Genomic DNA, 24,247 nt, shown 5'->3' with positions numbered 1-24,247 from the left:
CTGTATCGTTCCAATTTTAGTATATGTGCTGCCGAAGCGAGCACTCCTTAGGTAGTTTTATTCCTAGGTATTTGATTCTTTTTGTTGCAATGGTAAATAGGAGTGTTTCCTTAATTTCTCTTTCAGATTTTTCATTGTTAGTGTATAGGAATGAAAGAGATTTCTGTGCATTAATTTTGTATCCTGCTACTTTACCAAATTCATTGATTAGCTCTAGTAGTTTTCTGGTGGCATCTTTAGGATTTTCTATGTATAGTATCATGTCATCTGCAAACAGTGACAGTTTTACTTCTTCTTTTCCAATTTGGATTCCTTTTATTTCTTTTTCTTCTCTGATTGCCATGGCTAAAACTTCCAAAACTATGTTGAATAATAGTGGTGAGAGTGGGCAGTCTTGTCTTTTCCTGATATTAAAAGAAATGCTTTCAGTTTTTCACCATTGAGAATGATGGCAGTGGGTTTGTCATATATGGCCTTTAGTATGTTGAGGTAGGTTCCCTCTATGCCCACTTTCTGGAGGGTTTTTATCATAAATAGGTGTTAAATTTTGTCAAAACTTTTTTCTGCATCTATTGAGATTATCATATGGTTTTTCTCCTTCAATTTGTTAATATGGTGTATCACATTGATTGATTTGCATATATTGAAGAAACCCTGCATTCTTGGATAAACCCCTCTTGATCATGGTGTATGATCCTTTTAATGTGCTGTTGGATTCTGTTTGCTAGTATTTTGTTGAGGGTTTTTGCATCTATGTTCATCAGGGATATTGGTCTGTAATTTTCTTTTTTTGTGACATCTTTTTTCTGGTTTCAGTATCAAGGTGATTGTGGCCTCGTGGAATGAGTTTGGGAGTATTCCTCCCTCTACTATATTTTGGAAGAGTTTGAAAAGGATAGGTGTTAGCTCTTCTCTAAATGTTTGACAGAATTCACCTGTGAAGCCATCTGGCCGTGGGCTTTTGTTTATTGGAGGATTCTTAATCACTGCTTCAGTTTCAATGCTTGTGATTTGTCTGTTCATATTTTCTATTTCTTCCTGATTCATTCTGGAAGGTGGTACTTTTATAAGTATTTGTCCATTTCTTCCAGGTTGTCCATTTTATTGGCATATAGTTGCTTGTAGTAGTCTCTCCTGATCTTTTGTATTTCTGCATTGTCAGTTGTTACTTCTTTTTCGTTTCTAATTCTGTTGATTTGAGTCTTCTCCCTTTTTTTCCTGATGAGTCTGGCTAATGGTTTACCAATTCTCAAGGAACCAGCTTATAGTTTTATTGATCTTTGCTATTGTTTCTTTCATTTCTTTTTCATTTATTTCTGGTCTGATCTTTATGATTTCTTTCCTTCTGTTAACTTTGAGGTTTTTTGTTCTTCTTTCTCTAATTGCTTTAGGTGTAAGCTTGGGTTATTTGAGATTTTTTCTTGTTTCTTGAGGTAGGATTGCATTGCTATAAACTTCCCTCTTAGAGCTGCTTTTGCTGCATCACATAATTTTTGGGTTGCCGTATTTCATTGTCATTTGTTTCTGGGTATTTTTTGATTTCCTCTTTGATTTCTTCAGTGATTTCTTGGTTATTTAGTAGCATGTTGTTTAGCCTCCATGTATTTGTATTTTTTACAGTTTTTTTTCCTATAATTGATATCTAGTCTCATAGCGTTGTGGTTGGAAAAGATGCTTGATGTGATTTCAGTTTTCTTAAATTTACCTATGCTTAATTTGTGACCCAAGATGTGATCTATCCTGCATAATGTTCCACATGCACTTGCAAAGAAAGTGTATTCTGTTGTTTTTGGATGGAATGTCCTATAAGTATCAATTAAGTCCATCTGGTCTAATGTGTCATTTAAACTTTGTGTTTCCTTATTTATTTTCTGTTTGGATAATCTGTCCGTTGTTGTAAGTGGGGTGTTAAAGTTCCCTACTATTATTTTGTTACTGTCAATTATCCTTGTGGTAATTTTTCAGACACCTCCTGCTTAAAACCCCAAAGGTCAGAAGAATTTTGAGGCCCCATCTTCATGCTCTGTATTCATACTGAAAATCAAGATCGAGTGAGCTTTTGCCCTTCTGCTCCACAAGAAGTTTCTGTCCTCCCTGAACTCCCCTTAGGACACCTACATTACCATTTGACAGTTGTACCACCCCAGTCAAACTCCCCACCTGGCACTGTCCCTGGAGTGGGTCACTCATGGCCAGAGTGTGGCCGGGCACTTGGTTCCAGAAGCAAAAGCCCCTCGGGGCTAGCCCCCCTCCCCCCCACCTCACCAGGTCAGTGAAAAAACAATCAGAGTAGTGGTATTTCACTGGCAGCCTGCAAGTCCGGTGGACCCCGCCCCACCCTCTCACAGGGACCAGAGTGTGCCAGGGGCCTCCCACTTATTCTACATCTCTCATTCTTTTCACCATGCCAGACTAGAGTTAAGCTCTACAGGGTCTTCTTTCTCCTCTGATTCCACCAAGCCTGTTCCCTTGGTTGTGTTTTCGCTGGATAGTAGGTAGGGACAGTGGGAATCTCATTCATCCATTCATGTGCACCACTAATTAGATGACAAGGTATTTGGCTACCTGAAGAGAGTCATAGTTACTCCCACCATTTACCCAAGCTTCATTGAATTTCTTCACTTTGACATTCAGAGCACTGGGCAGAAATCACATCATGTCAACACCCATCACTGGCCTTTGTGAAGTAAGCTTTCTTTAAAGAGCAATTTTCATTAAATTACCTTTGTACCAATCACCTGGTCAGCTTGGTGGAAGACTGAATTTAAAGTAGAAGCACATTTAAAAAGAATATTTAGGAACTAATTACTTTCAAATTTATATATATATGCCAATAAATTATTTTTATAATTTATTGGCATATATAATATAAAATGTTTAGCATTGAAGATGTGGTACCTAGTGGAAGATGTTAAGTACAGTAAGAAACATTTAAAAGTGTAAATTCTGAGAAAACAGTTTAGTCCACTTACTGTGAATATTTATCATAGTTGAGTAATAAATTAATATTGCTTGAAAACACAGGATTTACATGAAAACTTGAACAAATCTACATATTATGAAACTCTAAATATTTTTCTTTGGCTTAACAAATCTCCCATTGAAATTAGCTATTTAAAAGTATCTGAAGATTGTATAAAATGTAAAGGATGTTAAAAGAACCCCCCCCCCCCCAAAAAATAAAAAAAGAATAAAGAGAGAGCTTCTAAACCCTGCTTACATATTAGAATCCACTCTGGAGCTTCTAAATTGCCATTCCTGGGCCCCATCCATGGCCAATCAGAATCTTTGGTGGCAGTGGCACAGAAGCATTGGGAGTTGTTTAAACTCCCCAGGTGATTCTAAAGTGCATGAAGAATTGAGAACCTTTGTGGTAGATGAAGCTTTAAACCCTTATGACCCTTAACCTTCTGGAAGTGAAGCTGCTGATATGGGAAATGAATATAAGATTTTGCCTGATCCTAATGTTAAGCTTTTGCAACTTTCAATTAAAAAAGAAAAATAAAATGGAAACAAACAAATAAAAACCCACAAGCATATAAGAGAACCAGAGAAAATGCTCTGGGGACATTCTCATAGCTTATGGAAAAGTGACCTTAAGAATGCTTATATTAAAAAAAAAAAGATGCTTAGGGCTTCCCTGGTGGTGCAGTGGTTGAGAGTCCACCTGCCGATGCAGGGGACACGGGTTCATGCCCTGGTCCGGGAAGATCCCACATGCTGCAGAGCAGCTGGGCCCGTGAGCCATGGCCGCTGAGCCTGTGTGTCCGGAGCCTGTGCTCCACAACGGGAGAGGCCACAACAGTGAGAGGCCCGCGTACCACAAAAAAAAAAAAAAAAAAATGCTTATATTAAAAAAAAAGTAAATGAGGATTGTAAATCAACTATATTTCAATAAAAATTAAAAAACAAAAAAAAATGAACACTGATAAACAGATACACAGAAAAATAGATATTTCTCTATATGAGGTTTCTTTTTTTAATTTAAATATTTATTTATTTAATTAATTTTGGCTGCACCAGGTCTTAGTTGTGGCACACTCAGTCTTCATTGCGGCATGCAGACTTCTTAGTTGAAGCATGCGGAACCTTATTTACAGCCTGTGGCCTCTTAGTTGAGACATGCATGTGGGACTTAATTCCCTGACCAGGGATTGAACCCGGCCCCCTGCATTGGGAGCATGGAGTCTTATCCACCGTGCCACCAGCGAAGTCCCAATATATGAGGTTTCTTTTAATTATTATTATGCAATTTTTAAAAAAAGACTTGCAGGATACTTTAGCTTAAAGCTTATTTGAATAGAGAAATATATATATGTGTGTATATGAACAATAAGATCATTATATATAATAACAAGATCACATATATATGATGCTTATATATAATAATAAGATTCATTTGCCATTGAATAAGATCATTCTGAGAGAAATATAAAGAAAATAATTTTGCAGAATGGAAAGATGAAATATTTGGCACAACTTTGTTTCAAGGATGGGAATTTCAATATAATCTCTAGGTAGAGTCTTAAACTCTGAGAGAAATCAAGGATCCATAGAATAACCTCCTAGGACAGCAGCTATCAGGATTTTCAGTGCCCTGGAGAAATGACATGTGTTCATTGACAAGAACTCGTTGAGAGGAATGATTTGAATTACTCTATTATGATTCTGCTCTTCCAAGGCTGTTCAGGCATTCATCAAATTAACATCTCATTCTGAATGAGGATAGATTTGAGTGAAAATGTGTCAAGACACCTTTATTCAGTTCAGCAACATTTCTGAGTTATGGTTTAACTTATGTCATCCCAAGATCAAGTATTTACTCACTGCATTTGAACCATCTTTACTTTCTTGGAAAACTTTCCAATAAATGAAAAGTAAGCTAAATACAAATTCATTTGATTAAGAATGAAAAGTCATCTTTCTGAAACTAAATCTCAAATAAATATTTTTTAAAAGTATTAAAACAGGGCTTCCCAGGTGGCGCAGTGGTTGAGAGTCCGCCTGCCGATGCAGGGGACACGGGTTCGTGCCCCGGTCTGGGAAGATCCCACATGCCGCAGAGCAGCTGGGCCCGTGAGCCATGGAGGCTGAGCCTGCGTGTCCGGAGCCTGTGCTCCGCAACGGGAGAGGCCATAACAGTGAGAGGCCCGCATACCGTAAAAAAAAAAAAGAAAAAAGAAAAAAAGTCAAAACAAACATCATAGCACTTGGCCAGTGGTGAAAATCCCTATCAGTCTCTCCTAAGTCTAAATTTACTCCTCTCTATTTTTTTTAAACTTGTCATTTCAAAATTATTGTCAAGGAGCTGATGATGAATTTAACTTTTAAAAAATGTGATAAAGTGTTTAAACCCTTAATATAATAACATTTTTTTTATTACTTTTATTTTGTAACTTGGCAAGAAAGTATCAGGTTATGTCATAATTCTTCACTTTTAATTTTTTTAAAATTTTAAATTCTAATACATTTGTAACTTTCATTCTAATTTTTCAATGTTTCTAAATTATAGACACAAAAAATGCAGCTGCTATTAAAAATATTTTAAAGAATATGATGATAGCTTATCATAAATTTAAAAATCCATACTGTAATTAGTGTAGATTACCTTTTTTAATGATAGAGCAATAAGGTTGAATCAAATCAGGTGCTCTTTTATAGAGTTTACCATTCATTAATTCATGCATTCATTCACTCAAAAAATACGTGTTGAGCACCTATGATGTGATAGGCACTTTGTAGGGTTAAATATAAAGCAGTGAATAAGTATATGTGGCTGTTTTGGATTCTAGAAAGATAGAGAAACATTAAAACCACTATTACACAATGATTACTTAATCATTTGAGTGGTTCCAGTGATCATGGGAGCTTCATAAGGAGACAATGTTTAAACTGAGAGTTGAGCTGGGAATTAGTTTGATGACACATGTGCTTGAGGATAGAAATGGCAGGTAGGAATGAGCATTGTATGCACATATGAAAGCTCTAATGAACGATAAAGAAATACAAATTCTAAGAACAAATATAAGTTGCTAAAGTAGTTAGTGAAATGCTATAGTTGTAGAACATGTATCTAAAATGTAGGTCAGTGGTCATATTATGTAGGGCCCTGATGTTATCCATAGAAAAAAATGGATTCTATTTTCAGATATTCACCTTTTCTTCTACAAAGTAAATGAATTGAAGGCCAGCAAAGTGTGGAAGCTCAGCAAGTGGAGGATATCTCATGGGTCGGGGATAGTGAATTTTGGCTTAGTCAAAATTAGGGACCAAAAAGACGGAAGAAAACAGATAGGAGTGATATTTAAAATATAGACATCTATAGGTCTTGATGATGAATTTGATGTTCCAGGTGAGAGACAGAGAGATGTGAAGTATATCTCTTAGGTTTGTAGTATGAACAATTGGGTGGATATTGATGCATTTGATGAGAAAAGGAAATATATATGGAGAAAAAACATTAGTTTTGTTTTGTATGGTATCACTGTCATGCTATTCATACATCTAAGTAGAGACAACAGTACATGTTGGTCTGGAACTTAGAGAAGTCTTGAATAGAGAGAAAATTTTTGGAATCATTAGCAGAATGTTGGTGTTAATGGAAACCATGGAAGTAAATATGATTACCTATAGAGATGACATAAAAGAGATCATCGAATGAAAATAAAGAAGAACTAAGCTCAAATCTTTAATCAGCAGAGAAAGGAAAATTGACGTAAGGAATTTAGAAATGTGGCCTTAAAGGAAGGGAGAACTTGTGTGTTATTGTTAAAACTAAGGGAATGGGTATTGCAAGAAAGAAGGAGAGTTCACAGTTTCAAATGTTACTGAAAGGCCCAATGAAAATTAAAAAACACTCAATAACTGTTTTAATATAGAGATCAATGGTGGCATTAGCAAGAACTACTTTGGTGAAATTTTGGTGACTGAATCCAATCGAGAATGGGTTGAGTAGTGCCTGAGAAGTAAAGAAATTATTTTAAGTAGTATAGCTGTGAAAGTAAACAAAAAAGCCAGTGTGGAAATTGACCAAATATAAAGGCTGTTGGAAAGAATTGAGCAGAAAAAGAATAGAAGATGAGAGAAAAGACTAGAAGAAAGAATAGGTTAAATGAAGACAAAAATGGGTGGGATTTTGAGCAGAGAAAACGTGAGGCTAAATGAGGGTTTAGAACAAAAGATTCTGGCTTACTTGTAGACGCAGGCACAGGTTTGTCATCTAGAGCATCCTCATATGCTATTTCAAATCCTTGAGTGGTGGGGGACGGAAGAGGGAATAAATGTGGCTTATCTAGGAAAATGACAGGAGTCTTGGAATATTGAAAAGGAAATGATGGAAACAAAGAAATTATCCACATAAATTAAGCAAGCAGTATTATTTGCCAGTGCCTAGAGCAGGATGCCAGATTACCATTCCAATGATGCCATGCTTCCTGTCTTCTCCCATAGATAACTGTCATGATTTCTGTCTTAATCAATTCTGGCTGCCATAACAAATACCATATACTGAGTGGCTTAAACATCAAACATTTATGCCAGAGGCTGGAAAATTCACGATCAGTGTGCCAGCAGAGTAGATGTCTGGAGAGAACACTCTTCCTGGTTTACAGATGGCCATTTTTTGTTGATACTCTCACTTGGTAGAGAAGGGACACTCTAGTCCCTTCATCTAATTAAAAGAGTGCCAATCCCATTCGTGAGGGCTCCACCCTCATGAACTAATTACCTCCCCAAAGCCGCACATTCACATACCATCACACTGGGATTGGGGCTTCAATATATGAATTTTGGAGAGATACAAATATTCAATCCATAGCAGTATCCCTTACCGACACTGACTGAACATTGCCTTGGAATTTTCTCAAAACAGTGTACTGATCAATAACTACCAGATAATTAGAATTGACATGGAAATCAATCCCATTCTAATTAATAATGATGATTTTTTTGACTCTGTTCATGCTGTAAATTAGAATTTTTAGACTGCACATCCAATATATATATACATTTACTTATAAATTATAGCCTTCTACGTTATGATCAATAACTGCTGAACTGTAAAAAGGAAAAGGTATTTATAAGTGAAGAAATGTTAACAGTTTTCCTGTATATCAATGGATTGTTTTTCACGTGCTTTGCGGTGCATTTCCCCCACTGTAATTTGGAAACAACTAGTACTGATGAGGTCCTCTTTGACAAGTATACCGTGATAGCCTGCCTTTTATATACCATGTAACTATCTGAAGTCATGCATGGAAATTGTAATTATTGTACTTTCTGTTAAATATTGATTTAGATATTGAGATTTGAAGCTACTTTTAACTCATGTCCTTGGTAGTAAAAAAATTCATCTGAGATTGAAAATTTACTATTAAAAATAGCACTGACAGCTCCTTCCAAAATATCCCTTTTAAATTATACCATCATGCCACCGTGATTTATCTGTTTTTGTCCTGTGACACATATATTGAGATTAAAGTGCCTTCAAAGCATCTTATTGCTACAGAATACCTCCCTTATGGTCAAATACATTTTTAGATTTTCTATCCAATCTCTTTTGCAAAATACATTTTTTTCTGTTTTGATAATCTTTTGAGGTGTTAACTTAAATTGTTTATAGTCATTTTGAAAAGGACACCAGCTGCTTTTTGTTATGATGAGTCAACAACTTGGAAAATATTTGAATTTGAGTAGAAACCTAGATCACATTTGGATTTCAGTTGTATTTTATTAGTTGCAAATATTTCATATCACATCTTTTGAAATTCTGAATAAAAGAAGAAAAAATAATGAATACTGCTTTTTAAAAAAATTGATATCTTTGTTGCAGATTTCATTGCCAAAAAGACAGTCACTTAGTCATATTTCTGTCATATAAAAACTTAAATATGAACCATATTTTTCATATTGTTTAAGCTTTGCCACTCATGTCTTCTGCCATCTGAGGATGTTATTATGTGTAATTTTTGTTTTTCATCTTCATTTACATGAGTAATGAGAGATTATATATGATAGCTATTAACCATCTGAAATTACCATTGGAGGAAGCATATTATGTTAGTTTTGCAAAACAACTAAAACAACAAAAAGATACTGCTCTTAAATTTATCAAATCAGGAACAAACTCTAATCTTTTGTTTATAAATATTATTTTTGTTTTATAAAAGTGATATATATATATACATATACTCATTATAAAAATTTCAAGCCATTTAAAAAGTACAAAGGAGAAAGCAAAACATCACTAAAATCCCCAGCCCCCCAAGTCAGCCTTTATGTGTTTAATGAACACTATTCTGGAGATCTTTCTATAGGTACCTATAAAAGGACATGATAGATAAGGGAAGTGATTGATAAGTGATAGATAGATAGGTAGATAGATAGATAGATAGATAGACAATTATAACAGTTGGATTATTATTTTACTGAAAGGTGTCCACTCTCATTTTACTAGATATAACAGAAGAAAAAGAATAGACTGTTATAACTGAAAGTATATAATATACTATATACTGAAAGATGCTGACTCATTTTACTAGAAGTTAACAGAAGAAAAGGAAATTGAAATGAAACTGAAGGAATTGCTGATTGCAGATTTCTTTTTTTAACCACAAGAGAAATAAATTTTAAAGTAACTGTGTAAATATAAGAAAAAATATAAATAGAATCAGCGTGCTGAGATAATTTTTTAACTACTCATTTTAATTTCAAACAGTACTGGTTTGCCTGTTGCTATAAAAGATTAACTGATTACTACAGTAACACTTCTCCCTTACTTTCCCTTTTTACCTGGTTTTTGTTGCTTATCCTATCAAGGCTTATACTATTGATATTCTGTTCTACTACAATTCCCATAGAAGTTTAGTCTTGCTTTTATGTTTAAAAGCTTTTAGTGCTTCCCTTGAGGAATTTTCACTATTGATGCTGCATTTCTGGGGATTAAAAAATATCTTCTCCAATTAGCTGAATTTCATCATTGAATATGTTTTTTCAAGAAGGTTTCTGACCGCTGTGTCCTTTATGCCCCTGTATATTTGAAAAGGTTTAATAGCTCCTTTCATACTTGAAAATCTTGTCTGGACATACTATCTTTAAACCAAACAGTCTTTTCTTTAGAATGTTGTACACCATTTTTTATATCTTCTGACACTGACTGCTCTCATGTCAAAGATTCAGGCTAGTGTGACTTTTAACTTCTCATAGATGACATGTATTTTCTGTCCAGATGGATACATTCAAAATTTATCCAGACTATTTGCTAGAAGACATTTTCCTTTTCTATGTATTTTCCTTTAGTAGTATCCTTAATCTTTAGCTTGCATAATTAATGAAACGAGACAGAGATAATCATTATCTCTACAGACATAGAGGACAGACATGTGGACACAGGTGAGAAGGAGAGGGTGGGACAAATTGGGAGATTAGGTTTGACATAAATACACTACCATGTATAAAATAGATAGCTACTGGGAACCTGCTGTATAGCACAGGGAGCACAGTTCAGTGCTCTATGACAACCTAGAAGGGTGAGATGGGGGTGGGGGGTGGGAGAGAGGTCCAAGAGGGAGGGGATATAGGTTTACATACAGGTGATTCACTTCATTGTACAGCAGAAACACAACATTGTAAAGCAATTTTACTCCAATAAAATTTTTTTTTAAACAACTACATTTAAAATATATATATGACTTTAATATTTCAACACCTGTCACTCACTCTTATCTGAATTATTACTATAGTCCTATGTTTTAGTTTGATATTTTTTGTCCCTTAAATTAGGCACTATTATTTTGAAATAATAGTGGTCATATTCACAGAAATATTAAGAGCTATAACTTGCTCATTTTGTGCCTGGAACTATTCTAAGATCTTAGCTTATATTAACTCATATAATCCTCATGATGCCTATCTTTCAGATGTGGAAACTAATATATTGCCAAGGATGACCCAGCTAACTAATGACCGAATGGAATTCAAAACACAGGCAGGCTAGCTTCTCAAATGTTCTGAACCACTGCTCTGCTGTCTCTTTAAGTGTACTATTGTATTTACATAGTAATGTTGTTTTAAATTTACCTGGTTATTTGTCCATTTATTTCTCACCATTCTGTCATGTTTACCATTCCTTCTTTCTGGGTTCAATATTCTTTGCCCTGAGGTTCACCATTGGTGTCACATTTTACAGTATTTATTTGAAAATGTCTGAATTTTGTCTTGTACTTTAACGTAACATTGTGAGTTAACATAATTTTCTTTAAGAAATTTGAAGGCATATGGTATAGCATTTGTTTGATGTCACTGTTTTACAAGTCTGTTGTCATTTATCTTTGTAGGTCATCTATCTTTTCTCTATAGTTGTATGTATGAGTCAACTCAGGCTGCCACAACAAAATATCATATACTGGGTGGTTTAAACAGCAGAAATTTATTTTCTCACAGCTCTGGAGGCTGAAAATCAGAGATCAGGGTGTCAGTATGGTCACGTTCTGGTGAGAGCTCTGTTGCTGGCTTGCCGATGGTCACCTTCTTGCTTTGTCCTCACATTCACCTGGTAGAAAAAGAGAGAAAGAGAGAGAGAGAGTGCGAGAGAGAGAGAGCGAGAGAGAGAGAGAGAGAGAGAGAGAGAGAGAGAGAGAGAGCTCTATGATGTCCCTTCTTATAGGGGTCTAATTCCATTGGACCAGGGTTCCACTGTCATGACCTCATCCAACCCTAATTACCTCCCAAAACCCCATCTCCAAACGTCATCACATTAGGGGTCAGGGCCTCAACATATGAATTTGGGGTCACACAAACATTCAATTTATTACACTGTTTATAAGAGCATCTGTTTATAAGATCACCTCCGATGTTTCACAGTGATGTGTCTGGGCTTAGATTTCTTTCATTTATCTGGCTTGGAATTTTATTTCCTGTATTTAAACATTCTTGTCTTCAATTCTGTAACATTTTATTTACTAACTCTTAAAATAATGACTCTTCCTCATTTAACCTCATTGGAATTCCAGTCGAATGTTCTCTTTCTATCCTTCATGTCTCTTAAACTTTTTTTCATTACCCATCTCTTTGTCTGTATACACCACGTGTTAGGTAACTTCATCGGGTCTAGCTGTACATCAGTATTTTTTACAGATAGAGCTAATCTGTTGTGCAACAGTCTACTAAGTTATTAACTCCAACTAGTATTTTTTATTCTAGAACTTCTACTTGATTCTTTTAAACTTTCTTGAGTCCTTAATAGAAATATTTTTATTGCTTTTAGATATTTTAAATTTCATCCCTTATCACTTTATGTTTTAAACATAGTTATTTTATATATGTATTCAATAATTCCATTTGTAAAAGATCCTAAATTTCTTGTTGGTGCTGATCCTCAGAAATGGTGTGTGTGCGTGCATGTGCGTGTGCGTGTGGGGGTGTGTGTGTTTAGTTTTAGTGGTAGGACTTATTTTAGCCGCAGTCATTATGTGTGGGGTCCTGTGATGCCTGTGTCAAGGATCTTTCTATGGAGGAAGAATATTCATTTTTGCTCCTTGCAGCTACCATGCCCCCATCACTGCCACCTCAGAGTCACTTTCTACTATTTTGTCAGCTTGGGGTTCCTGCAGACAGAGAGGCATGTAGCTACAGATTCTGAAATGTGTTTTTGTCCCCCACATATTGCCTAGGCCAAGACAGATAATTTTTTGTCACCCCTTTTCCCTGGTGAAGACCTTGGTAAATCCATCCTATCACTGAGCGTGCAGCCCTTTGATGATCCTGACTTTATGCAATGGTTTTCGTCCTGGCTTCCCCTTGTGCAGGCTCAGTCCTTTCCTCCCAGAGAAGTCATTGAAAATTATCACCCCTAAAAAGTGTTTTGAGGCTTAATTTTACATCCTAGTTTTTATCTTTCTCTTCATTTTTGTCTCTGAGGATTTCTTGTACTTTCTAGTATTCTCGGTTTTACCTTTAAGAGTACATTTGTTTTATTTGTCATATTTTATCTAGTATTTCTATTGTTGGAGACAGATGTTAAGATTATCTAGTCTTTATATAGTTACAATAAAAATTCAAAATTCTTTGTAAGGCATCTTATGACTATGAAGAAATCTAGCCTGAGGGAAAAAGCATCAATTCTGGGAATGACAGAGCAGAATGAGGAAATAACCTTGTAGTCACTCTACTGCTGCACTTTTTCTTTTGTGAGATAATTAATTACCTTATGGTTTAAGTCACTTCGAAATGGGTTTTCTGTTACTTATAGTCAGAAGCACCTTACACAATCAGTTTGTTTGCTTTGATTTCTCAACCCTCCTGACCTTGATTGTAAAGCCGTATTGGTGTTAGCTGTTGCCTTACCTTTCATAGAAGAATGTTAAAGCAAGGTGTTATCTGGCTCTAACAGAAATGCACACATATTTTGAAATGGTGCTTGCAAATATGGGAAATATAAGTGAGATTTTCAAGGTAAACTGCTTAAGTTTAGAATTGCAAAATGAATCAGAAAAATATTTAAAAAATAATATTTTATTAAAATATATGAATGCAAAAATTATATAAAGCTTAAAAAGAAGAAAATTATGCCACTATTTTCTTAGAAGACCCTGAACTCAAGAGAAAGCAAAATAGACAGGTGAGGTAGATTGCAAAGAAGACTGAAAATAGAGGTAAAAGGTGAAAGTGCAAAATGAATTATAAGATATGTACAACACGAAGTGAAAATAGTGAAATCTTCTGTAATTAAGGACATTAAGGGACATAAAAGAATGTTTATGTAATGATTTAAATAATTCAATTTTATTAATTTTTAATTTTTGTTTTGCATTATTATATGAACATAATTCATAACACAAGAAAGAGCCATTTTAATAAATTTTAGCAGCCACTTTTATAAAACCAGGGAAAACTAGGATATCAAATAGACTTTTATTTGTTCCTCTAAGACAATATCCCTAGTCTTTCAGGGCTTTTATGAGAATTAAAATTATATTATGTGGCTCATATGTTTAAAAAGAGTAAAAGATAATCAATAGTACTGTGAATATTACTAATAATAACCGCTAACAATTACTGAGCACCTACTCAATACAGTTACTTTCATTTCACTCATATCATCCTTATCAGTCATGTGAAGTAGGTGCTCTTATTGTAACCATTTTATAAGTGAAAAAATTGTTATAATTTAGCTTTTATACCTGAAGCAGCAGTGGAATAAGCAGACACAAAATAATTTGAAACATCATGAAGGGAATGGGCAGGATATAATCATGGCTTCCTTGTAACCAGTCTTTGTATTAGTCACTTCATATTCACCTTTTTTACTTTCAACAGACATTTTTTATACTGTCTTCTTTGAAGTTTGCATGTTAATGTGACTGCTTTTGGAGAAAGGGCTTGTTGAGGGGCAGGAGTGAAAATTAGAAGGCTGTGGTAGAGAGGCTGATGCCTTTGGCAAGAATTCTGAGAGGTGTCACAAAGATCAACACAATTTTGGAAAATGACTATTCAACCAGAGACAAAAGGAGTACTCAGGGCTCCAGTAGTAGGCTACAGTGTATAAGCTGCTTACATGGAAGAGATTAACCTACTGTTCTCAGGCTTAAACAGTGATGGTGCACGTGGAAAGAGGTTTAAACTCTAGCAATAGAAATTTAGGTTACATTAAGGGAGAGATTGTCAGGGTAAGAGGTGTCATGTACTAGAATGAGTACAAAGAGAAGTTGTCATATCTACTTTTCTGGAGGTTTTTACAGATAGTTTAGCTCCTCATTTATCTGGGATGATTTAAACATGAGAGGTGAACTAAGTGACCCTTCTGGTTCGTTTCCAGCTTTGTACTTCTTTAAAGAAATAAAATATTTCTTCAGAACTGCTCATAAATTCCATTAGGCTGCAGTTAATACTCTCAGTGGTAAACTAGTTACTAAAGATTTCATCTAAATTTTCTGACTTTACTATATAAATAAAGCTTTAACTCCTCAGTGGCTATAAAATTTTGTTTTAAGAATATTAAGTAAAACTTTTATTTTTTTTTTTTCGGTACGCGGGCCTCTCACTGTTGTGGCCTCCCCCGTTGCGGAGCACAGGCTGCTGACGCGCAGGCTCAGCGGCCATGGCTCACGGGCCCAGCCGCTCCACGGCATGTGGGATATTCCTGGACCGGGGCACGAACCTGCGTCCCCTGCATCGGGGGGTGGACTCTCAACAACTGCGCCACCAGGGAAGACCTAAGTAAAACTTTTTTAATTGTAGAAGTTAGAACTCTTTTTCAGTGGAACACTCAAATGGACTTGATATATAGGTCTCTATTGGAGACTGTTATATTGGGAAAAGCAGTTTTTTTTAAACTAAATATTTATTGTGTTCTTATCTGAAAAAGTTGGAAAGAAACAAAGATGTCTGTACTCTTCAGAAGAAAGGCCAAGTGAAAAAGTCTACAGTAAATAAAAAGGATTGAAACTCACTATGAATAAGCATTGGAAGAAGAGAGAGCACATGGGAGAAGGGAATGCCTTCCAACTGGGGAGTGTGTGCCCATGAGTAGTTGAGAAATTAGCAAGGCTGGAAAAAGGTTAAATCTGATTTATGTCCGAAAATATTAGTACTTTTTGTTAAAGTGAGGTTAAGAAGAATAATGTGTCAGAAGTAATATGTTAAATGGTTCTGAAAATGAGAGATATGAGTTTGAAAATCTTCAAGTATTTCGTAGATCTGAAATATTGGCTGCAAGGGTAAGGTGAGAAGAGAGACATAGCCAAGGGCTGGATCGTGAAGGAACATCAGTATCAAACGATGGGGAATGGACTGAAATATCAAGCTATGGGATTTGAAGTTAGTTTTGAAAACAAGGCTTTTTAAGCAGGGAAAGGCCATGATGACATTTATATTTTGGGTCTGTAGCTCTCATGACTGTGAACGATGTTTATTCTTGAGGGTTATGTTAACCATTTAAATTACCATAAAAGTTTTGTTTCTACTTTCTTAGGAAGGCCAGCCACATTTGAGAGATAATTATGTGAGCTATAGATAAGACTATGGTGTTTTCTTGGTTTAAATTTTAGGTGTATTTGGACCTGTGTTTTTGTTAAATTTTACCCATAACTGACTCTAAAAATTGCTGCTGCTGCTAGTGGTAAATGATAAGTACTGACAGTCCAAAATTGATATTAAAATACTTAAAATATTAAACATTGTAAAATAAATATTAATTTTTTCATTTAAAAATATTAATGTTAAAACATTAAAATGTAGAACATCAACATTAGATTATCAATCTAATATATAGAATAGAATATGTTAGGATAGAGATGAAAAAAAGAATAAGATCTTTGACATTCGATTAATTTAGTCCTAACTCCAAGCTTTCCAGGTTTGTAAACTTTGAAAAGTCAACCTCTTTGATTCTAATTTTACAACTGGTAAAATAGAACTAATAAAATCTAACCCACAGGAATTTTTGTGAGGATCAATTGAAACAACACAGGTAAAGCACTTACAGATTTCAGTACCTGGGAAGTACTTGATAAATGTTAGTCTGCTCTTGTGCATATTTATAAAATACTCTAAGGTTTCTTAGGAAATCCTTCTCAAAGGGAAGAATATATCATATATGTTGAAGAGGAAGGTTATAAGAAAAAGATGATAATAAAAACAGAAACATCTGGCAACAATGGCCCGAAGAATTACACGGGAGAGGAATTGAGGCATTGATTAGTGCAGGCAATTCTCTACTTGGAAATTGTAGCTTTTCATCTTCCATGTTATTGTGGGCAAAGATAGTGCCTTTCACTTTTACAGTGTCAGCTGTAGGGTAGGCAGTAAATTTTTTTTTTTTTGCGGTACGCGGGCCTCTCACCCACGTTGTGTTGTGGCTTCTCCCGTTGCGGAGCACAGGCTCAGTGGCCATGGCTCACGGGCCCAACCGCTCCGTGGCATGTAGGATCTTCCCACGGGACACAAACCCGTGTCCCCTGCATCGGCAGGCGGACTCTCAACCACTGCGCCACCAGGGAAGCTGGGCAGTACATTTTCAATACAAACATAGTTGTGTAGGTAACAGAACCAGTGATGCCAATAGATGGTCTTCCCTGATCCTTTGTAGAGGGCAAGAAAATTCCCCAAGAGTACCCCAAGCTCCAGAAATCTAGAAACTGATTAATAGCACAGAGATTAGAGTCAGGAATATAGATCACAATGGGTACTTTTAAACTTGAAGAGAACTGGAATGCTGATGATATGTGATTTAGGGTCCAAGAACCAAGTGGAAGTCTTAACTATTTTGGATGGCAAAGAAGCTGATCCCAAACTTTTTTCAAATGGCCATTGTAATAGAGGATGTAGAGCAGAGTGGGAATTGTTATGGAAATTTACATGGTTGCAAAGTTTGGTGGGGAGAATACTATTAATTTAGAAATGTTAGTTATTTGTTAATTTCTGATTTATTTAATGAGTTTATTTTCTGGTCTAGTGGCTTATACTTCTTAGGTAATATTTTCTACCACAAATACATGATAGGGGTGACTGTCTACTATTTTGATTATGTTAGTCTTTGCTAATTAATTCCAAGTAAAGGTTATACCTGTGTTGTAAAATGTAATCACTAGTATAAATAGTCTATAGCCAAATTCTAGTAGTACCACAGGAAAAATAGTACTTATTCTCCAAACTACTCACCAATCCACACACATAGTATTACTACTATTACTGTTACTGCTACTACCTACACATATATTTGTACATGGATCTGTTTCTTGGTTCTCTGTTTCTTTGGTCTCTTTGTCTAGTCTTGTATTAGCACCACATGGTCTTAATTACTGTAACTTAATTACTGTAAGTCTCTACTGATAAAGTCATTTTCTTCTCTTCAAGAGTATCTTAGAAACATTTAGCCTTTTGCATTTTTAAAAATCAACTTTACTGAGGTATAATTTGCATACAGTAATAGTCACCCATTTAAAATTTATATTTGATAACTTTGATAAGTTTATAAAGCCACATACCCAACACCGCAATCAGTATATAAAATATTTTATCACCCCCAAAAGTTCCCGTATAATCTATCATAGTCAATCTTGTCCCCACCCCCAAACCAGACCTGAGGCAATCACTGATTGACTTTCTGTCACTTTAGATCTGATCTATCTCAAATACATGCATTCTTAAATACATACTTTTTTGAATATGACTGCTTTTTTTAACGTAATGATTGAGATTTATTCAAGTATCAGTAGTTTATTTCTTTCTCTTTCTGAGTAATATTTATAATTTATTAATCATTCACTTGATGGACATTTGGGTTGTTTATAGTTTGGGGTATGAATAAAACTGCTATGAAAATCCATACTCTAGTCTTATTATGAACATATGTTTACATCTCTCGTGAGTGCCTAGAAATTGAATTGCTGGTTCATTTGGTACATATATGTTTATAAGAAGTTGCCAAGATGTTTTGCAATATGATTGAACCATTTTACTTTCCCATAGATAATGAGAGATCCAGTTGTTCCACATTCTCATTAACATTTGCTGTGGTCCATCACTTTGATTTTAGCTTTTCTATTAGGTATGTAATGGTAGCTCATTGTGGTTTTAATTTGCATTTCCCAAGATACTAGCAATGTTGCACATCTTTTTACATGCTTCTTGTCAATCACTATATTTGCTGAAGTGTCTGTTCAACTCTTTTACCCAATATTATTGTTTTTTCCTAATTATTGCATTTTGAGAGTTTTTAAAATATATTATGGATTGAAGTCTTTTCTGAGATATATTCTTTGCAAATATTTTCTCCCAATTTATGACTTTACATTATCTTAACAGTGTCTTTCAAAAAGCAAACATTTAAATTTTTGGTGAACTTTAGTTTATCAGTTTGATCATTTATTGATTTTGCTCTTTGTGCTGTATCTAAAAAATATTCTTATAATTCAAGCCACAAAAATTCATACCATGTTTTATATTGTGGTCTATTTTGAGTTACTTTTTTTAATATGGTGTGAAGTAGGGGTTAAAGTTCTTTTTTTTTTTACATATCAATATCCAACTATTTTGTCACCATTTTCTTAAAAAACTATCCTACAAATAAAAAGTGTAACTTCTTCCCCTTACTTTACTTCCTTTTACTTCTTTTTATTCCAACCTAAATGCCCTTTTTTCTTTTTCCTGCCTTATTACACAGGCTAAAACCTCTAATTTAATGTTGAATAAAAGTAATGAGAGCAGATATCCTTATTTTGTTATTTGCCTTAAAGAAGAACATTCAGTCTTTCACCATTAAATATAATTTAAGATTTTTTTTTGTAAAGTCCTTTATGAGATTGAGGAAGTTTCCTTCAATTGCCAGTTTGCTGAAGGTTAGTTTAGTTAGGTTAGGAATGGATTTTGAATTTTGTCAAATCCTTTATCTGCATTAATAGAAATAATCAGATTATTTTTCTTTTTTAGTTGGTTAATACAGTGAATTATATTGATTGTTTTCAAAAGTTAAACCACATTTATATTGCTAGGATAAACCCAGCTGGTCATGATGTGTTATGTTTTGTATGTATTATTGGATTAAATTTGCTACAGTGGTGTTTAGAATTTTTACATCTGTGTTCATGAGGGATATTGGCATGTAGTTTTCTTGTAATGCCTTTATCTGATTTTGGTATCTGGGTAATGGTGACCTCATAGAATTAATTGGAAATTATTTTCTTGGATTTTCTGAAAGAGTGTGTGTAGCATTGGTATTTATTTCTTAAGTTTTTGGAAGAATTTACCATTGAAGCCATTTAGGCCTGGAGTTGTCTTTCTGGGAAAGCTTTTAATTACAAATTCACCTTTACCAATAGTTATAAGGCTACTCAGATTATCTTTTTTAGTGAGTTTTGATAGTTTGTGTTTTTTAAGCAATTTTTCCATTTTATCTAGGTCAAGGATTTGCAAACATTTTCATAAAGACCAGAAAGTAAATATTTTAAACTACACAGGACAAAATCGAGGCTTTTATGTATGAATAGTATTTATGTAATTGTTTAACATGTACTCACTTTAGATTATAAAAACCATCCTTAGCTCATGGGCAATACAAACAAAAGTAAACTAAATTAAAATGAGAATAGACGTGAAGTGTATTTTTCACCTCAAATACTGAAGATTTTATCTTGCGAATTTTTAAAATATTCTATATCTGTATGTCATTTTTGCATATATGGGAGAAACTGCTGAAGCCTAACACTATTAAACATACTCCCTAATGTCCTGTTTTCCATCTGGCTTGTGGGAACAGAACTGTTGCTATGTGAGCAAAGGATACTGTTCTTTTGCTCTTTCAGATGGTTTGTTCTTCACATGAAGCACTATTCAGTATTTTGCTGAATCCTCAACATGAACTTTGCAGTTCTTTAGGATTCTCTCTCTCTCTTTTTTTTCCTGTTCTGCAAACTCTAGCCACCTTGGTCTTCTGGCACTATTAGCTCCATCTGCTCAATTCAGGGAATTCATGAGGCTGCTCTGGGTCATGGCCAATAAATTTTCAAGGCAGTAAGCTTGCTTCACTTTTTTTACTCATCTCACAGGGATTACTGTCTTTTGATATCTGTCGTACAGTGCCTTGAAAACCATTTTTTCATATGTTTTTCCTGTTTTGTTGTTGTTGTTGTGTTGTTATTAATGTTGGTTATTTCTGGCAGGAGAGTAATAGGATCTCTGATATTCATTTCTAGCTCTTTGTGTTTTTATGTAGATTGAAAGAACCAGCATAACTAGTTCCACAAAAGCTAATTTTCTGTGGTTGGGATTTTGTTTCGAAATGCAGTGAATCTATATATATTTGAAATGAATATTTTGGTAATGTTGATGTAACCAATCCATGGATATGGTATATGTCTGCTTTACAATAATTTGACATTTCTCAGTAGTGATTAATGATATTTGTAGTGAGCTTGCAAATTTTTTTAGATTTATTTCTAGATATCTGTTACTTTTCTGTATTTTAAATTATATTTTGATTTTATTGCCTATTTCTATAAAAAGGAATGCAAATGATTTTTTATCTTGATGTTTTATCTGATGAGCTTGATACATTTATTTATATTTCTGATAATTTATCAAATCATCTACTATTTTATTTTGTTCTTTTAATACTTATATCTTTCATTTATTTTTATTGCCTCACTTATCACCAGTACAATGATGAATAGATGTGGTAAAAGCAGACATCTTTATCTCATTTCTCTTCTCAAAGGAAAACTTTCTTTTCACCATTAAATTTTGTGTTTACTGTATTATCCCTTTTATTACTTGCTTATAGAAATTTTCATCAGGAATAGATGCTGAATTCAATAAAGTCTTTATGCTTTATCTATTAAGATGACCATGCTATTTTTTCTTTACATTACTAGTGTGGTAAATTACATTGATTTTCAAAGTTAAACCATCTTTGTATTCTTGTAACAAGTCAGAGTTAGCCATCATATGTTATCCACTTTTGTATTTTACTGGATTCGATTTGCTGCTATTTTTTTTTAGCACTTTGGCATTATTATTTATGAATGAAGTTGATCTGTAATTTTTCTTTCTCATAATGTCCTTATCAGTTTTTCAGATTTTTATACTTTTCTGGCTTCTTAGAATTAGTTAGATAGTATTCCATCTCTTCTGTTCACTGAAAGAATTTTTGAAATGGTATTATTTCATTATATTATCCAGATGGTGCACCATACAGGCCTGGTGTTTTGTTTATTTTTAATTACAGATTCAATTTCTTTAATAGTTAATTTTATATTTTTATACTTATTTTTGTTTACAATAACACAGGTATTACAGAAAATGGAGAAAGAATGGTCTTTTCAGTAAATGGTGATGAAACAATTAAAGATCCATATGGAAAAATGAAAAGCATACCCTCTATTTACATCATACATAATAGTTAGCTCTAGTTGAATTGTAAATCTTTATAAGAAATGAAAATCAGAACAGCTTGTAGAAGATTAAGAGGATGTTAAGAAATTATGTCTTCAACAGGACAAAATAGTAGTAACCATAAAAGTAAATATAAATGGGATTAGATGAAAATTAAATATATTTTTTTCTTCAAATGACATCATTAATGAAAAGGCAAGCCATATAGTGGGAGAAAATACATGCAACACATATAATTTGTCAATGACTGTTACATAGGATATGTAAAGAACTTCTACAAAATAATAATAAGGCAAAGAACCCAATAGAAAATGAGCAACAGACTTGCATAGGCAGTCCATGAAAGAAGATATTCAAATGCATTGTGAGCATAAGAAAATATGGTCACACTTATTAATAATCACAGAGATTAAAAGTAAGTCAATACTACACACCTACCAGGATGGGTAAAACGTTTAAAGATTGTCAATATCAAATGTTAATGAAATTTTTGGACAATGGGAACTCTCATCAGTGCTAGCATGAAAATAAATTGATATAACTACCTTGAGAAACAGTTTGGCATTTTCTAGTATGCTTGAAGGTAAGCATGACCTGTAACTCAACAGTTCTACTACTTATGCACCAAAAGACATAAAAATATTCATAGAGAAATATTTCTAATAGTTAAAACTGCAAACAATCCATTTGACCATTATCAGTAGAATGTATAACTCAATTGAGGAATATTCATATAATGGAATAATTTTCACCATTGTTTCTATATTATAATTGTCATATCATTAAGTTATCATGAGATATTTATTCTAAGCAATCATTAGTGTTTCCTTCATCATAGTTACAACTCAGAAACCATTTTGGTCCTATTAATGAGAGATATCCAGAAACATAGTAGTCAAGAGTTAGGATTACTTTATAATCATATAAAGAAGCTTCCAATTTCAATTTGGAAGCTCTCAATTTCAATTTGGTGCTAGAGAGAAAAGTTGATCTATTTATTCATTTTTTTTCTCTCTGTGATGGTATGATTGTAATAGGACCTGAAAAACAAATGTTTTCACATGCCCACTGCAGTCTATTTTCTAGTCTTGTTAGTGTTTCTTCAACATATTAAATAGGTGACTATTGGCAGGAAGAATAATGGCCTGCAAAGGTATCCATGCCCTAATCCTTGAAACCTGTAAGTATATTATATTACATGGCAAGAAGAAAGTAAGGTTGCAGGTGAAATTAAGGTTGCTGATCATGTGACCTTAAAGTAGGACAATTATCATGTAGTATCTGAGTGGGCCCAATGTAATCTCACAAGTGTCCCAAAATGTGGAAGAGGTAGGCAGAGGGTCAGAATAATGAGATGAGAAAGACTCAATTAGCCATTTCTGGCTTTGACAATGGATGGGGGGGCATGAGCTAAGAAATGCTGATAGCCTCCAGAAGTCAGAAAAGGCAAGAAAATAGATTCTCTGCTAAGGCTTCCTAAGGGGAACTCAGCCCCAGCAAAATATTTTAACCCAGTGAGATCCATTGCCATTTGTGCCATTACCACCAAGTCTGTGGTAATTTGTTATAGCAGCAATAGGAAATAATACAGTAACTGAGTATGTTTCCTTGGGTATAATATTACATAAAAGTGAAAAGCATAACTGAGTACATTATTCTTTTTTTTAACCTCACAGGATTTTGGAGTCATATTTTTAAAAGAGACACTATAATTTTTTTTTTAAAAAAACCAAATGGCACAATTGGATTGCCAAGAAATACCTGGAAGAGTAGAAGAATATAGATCATGGTACTCAAATTCACCTGTATCTACAGGGAGACATAACACAAAGTTGTGATTTTTAGCCCCAATTTTGTAGGTAATTATTAAATAATAATTTAAATCAGAGTACTTACCTCAAGAGTGCACGTGTGTGTGTGTGTGTTCAATATGCTGATTGAGCTAGAAACAAGAGTGTATTTTTCTGTAAAAATTGTTGTCAATATACTTCAATAATTAAATAAATCAAAGTTAAAGCTCATGGATAACTCCCTAAAGATTTTGTCAGTTGCCCTAAGCTTAATTTTTAATTAAATGAGTCAGAAGTCTTCTTGGAGTTGTTGAAAAGGAGAATTATAGAATATGAACATATATGAGGAAAACAACATAAAACAAAAATCCTTTAGTAGTAATGGATATTTTAGCACATTTTACAAGTGGAGAGGGATAACAAGCAGGTCAATTTATCATAAAGATTTTAGATGGCAAAATTTGTTGAAAAATGTGTTTTACGTGTTTAACATTATATAAATAGACTTCCTTCCTTACTTATTTCTTTTGACATTTAACTATTTTCATATAAGATACATCTCACATCACTTA

At 34.0% G+C, this 24,247-nt stretch overlaps 1 protein-coding gene across 2 annotated transcripts in view; it reads left to right on the top strand.

Annotated features, from left to right (window-relative positions):
- Positions 1-24,247, top strand: part of ADGRL4 (adhesion G protein-coupled receptor L4) — a 121,943-nt gene that overhangs the window by 21,111 nt on the left and 76,585 nt on the right. The gene's annotated exons all lie outside the window — the stretch shown is intronic.

Source organism: Aethalodelphis obliquidens, unplaced genomic scaffold (genome assembly GCF_003676395.1).
Source record: "Aethalodelphis obliquidens isolate GAN/ISIS:26980383/991018 unplaced genomic scaffold, ASM367639v1 scaffold13, whole genome shotgun sequence".
NCBI classification, from domain to species: Eukaryota; Metazoa; Chordata; class Mammalia; order Artiodactyla; family Delphinidae; genus Aethalodelphis; species Aethalodelphis obliquidens.
The sequence above is the reverse complement of the archived record's forward strand: the minus strand, read 5'-3'. Positions and strand labels throughout refer to the sequence as shown.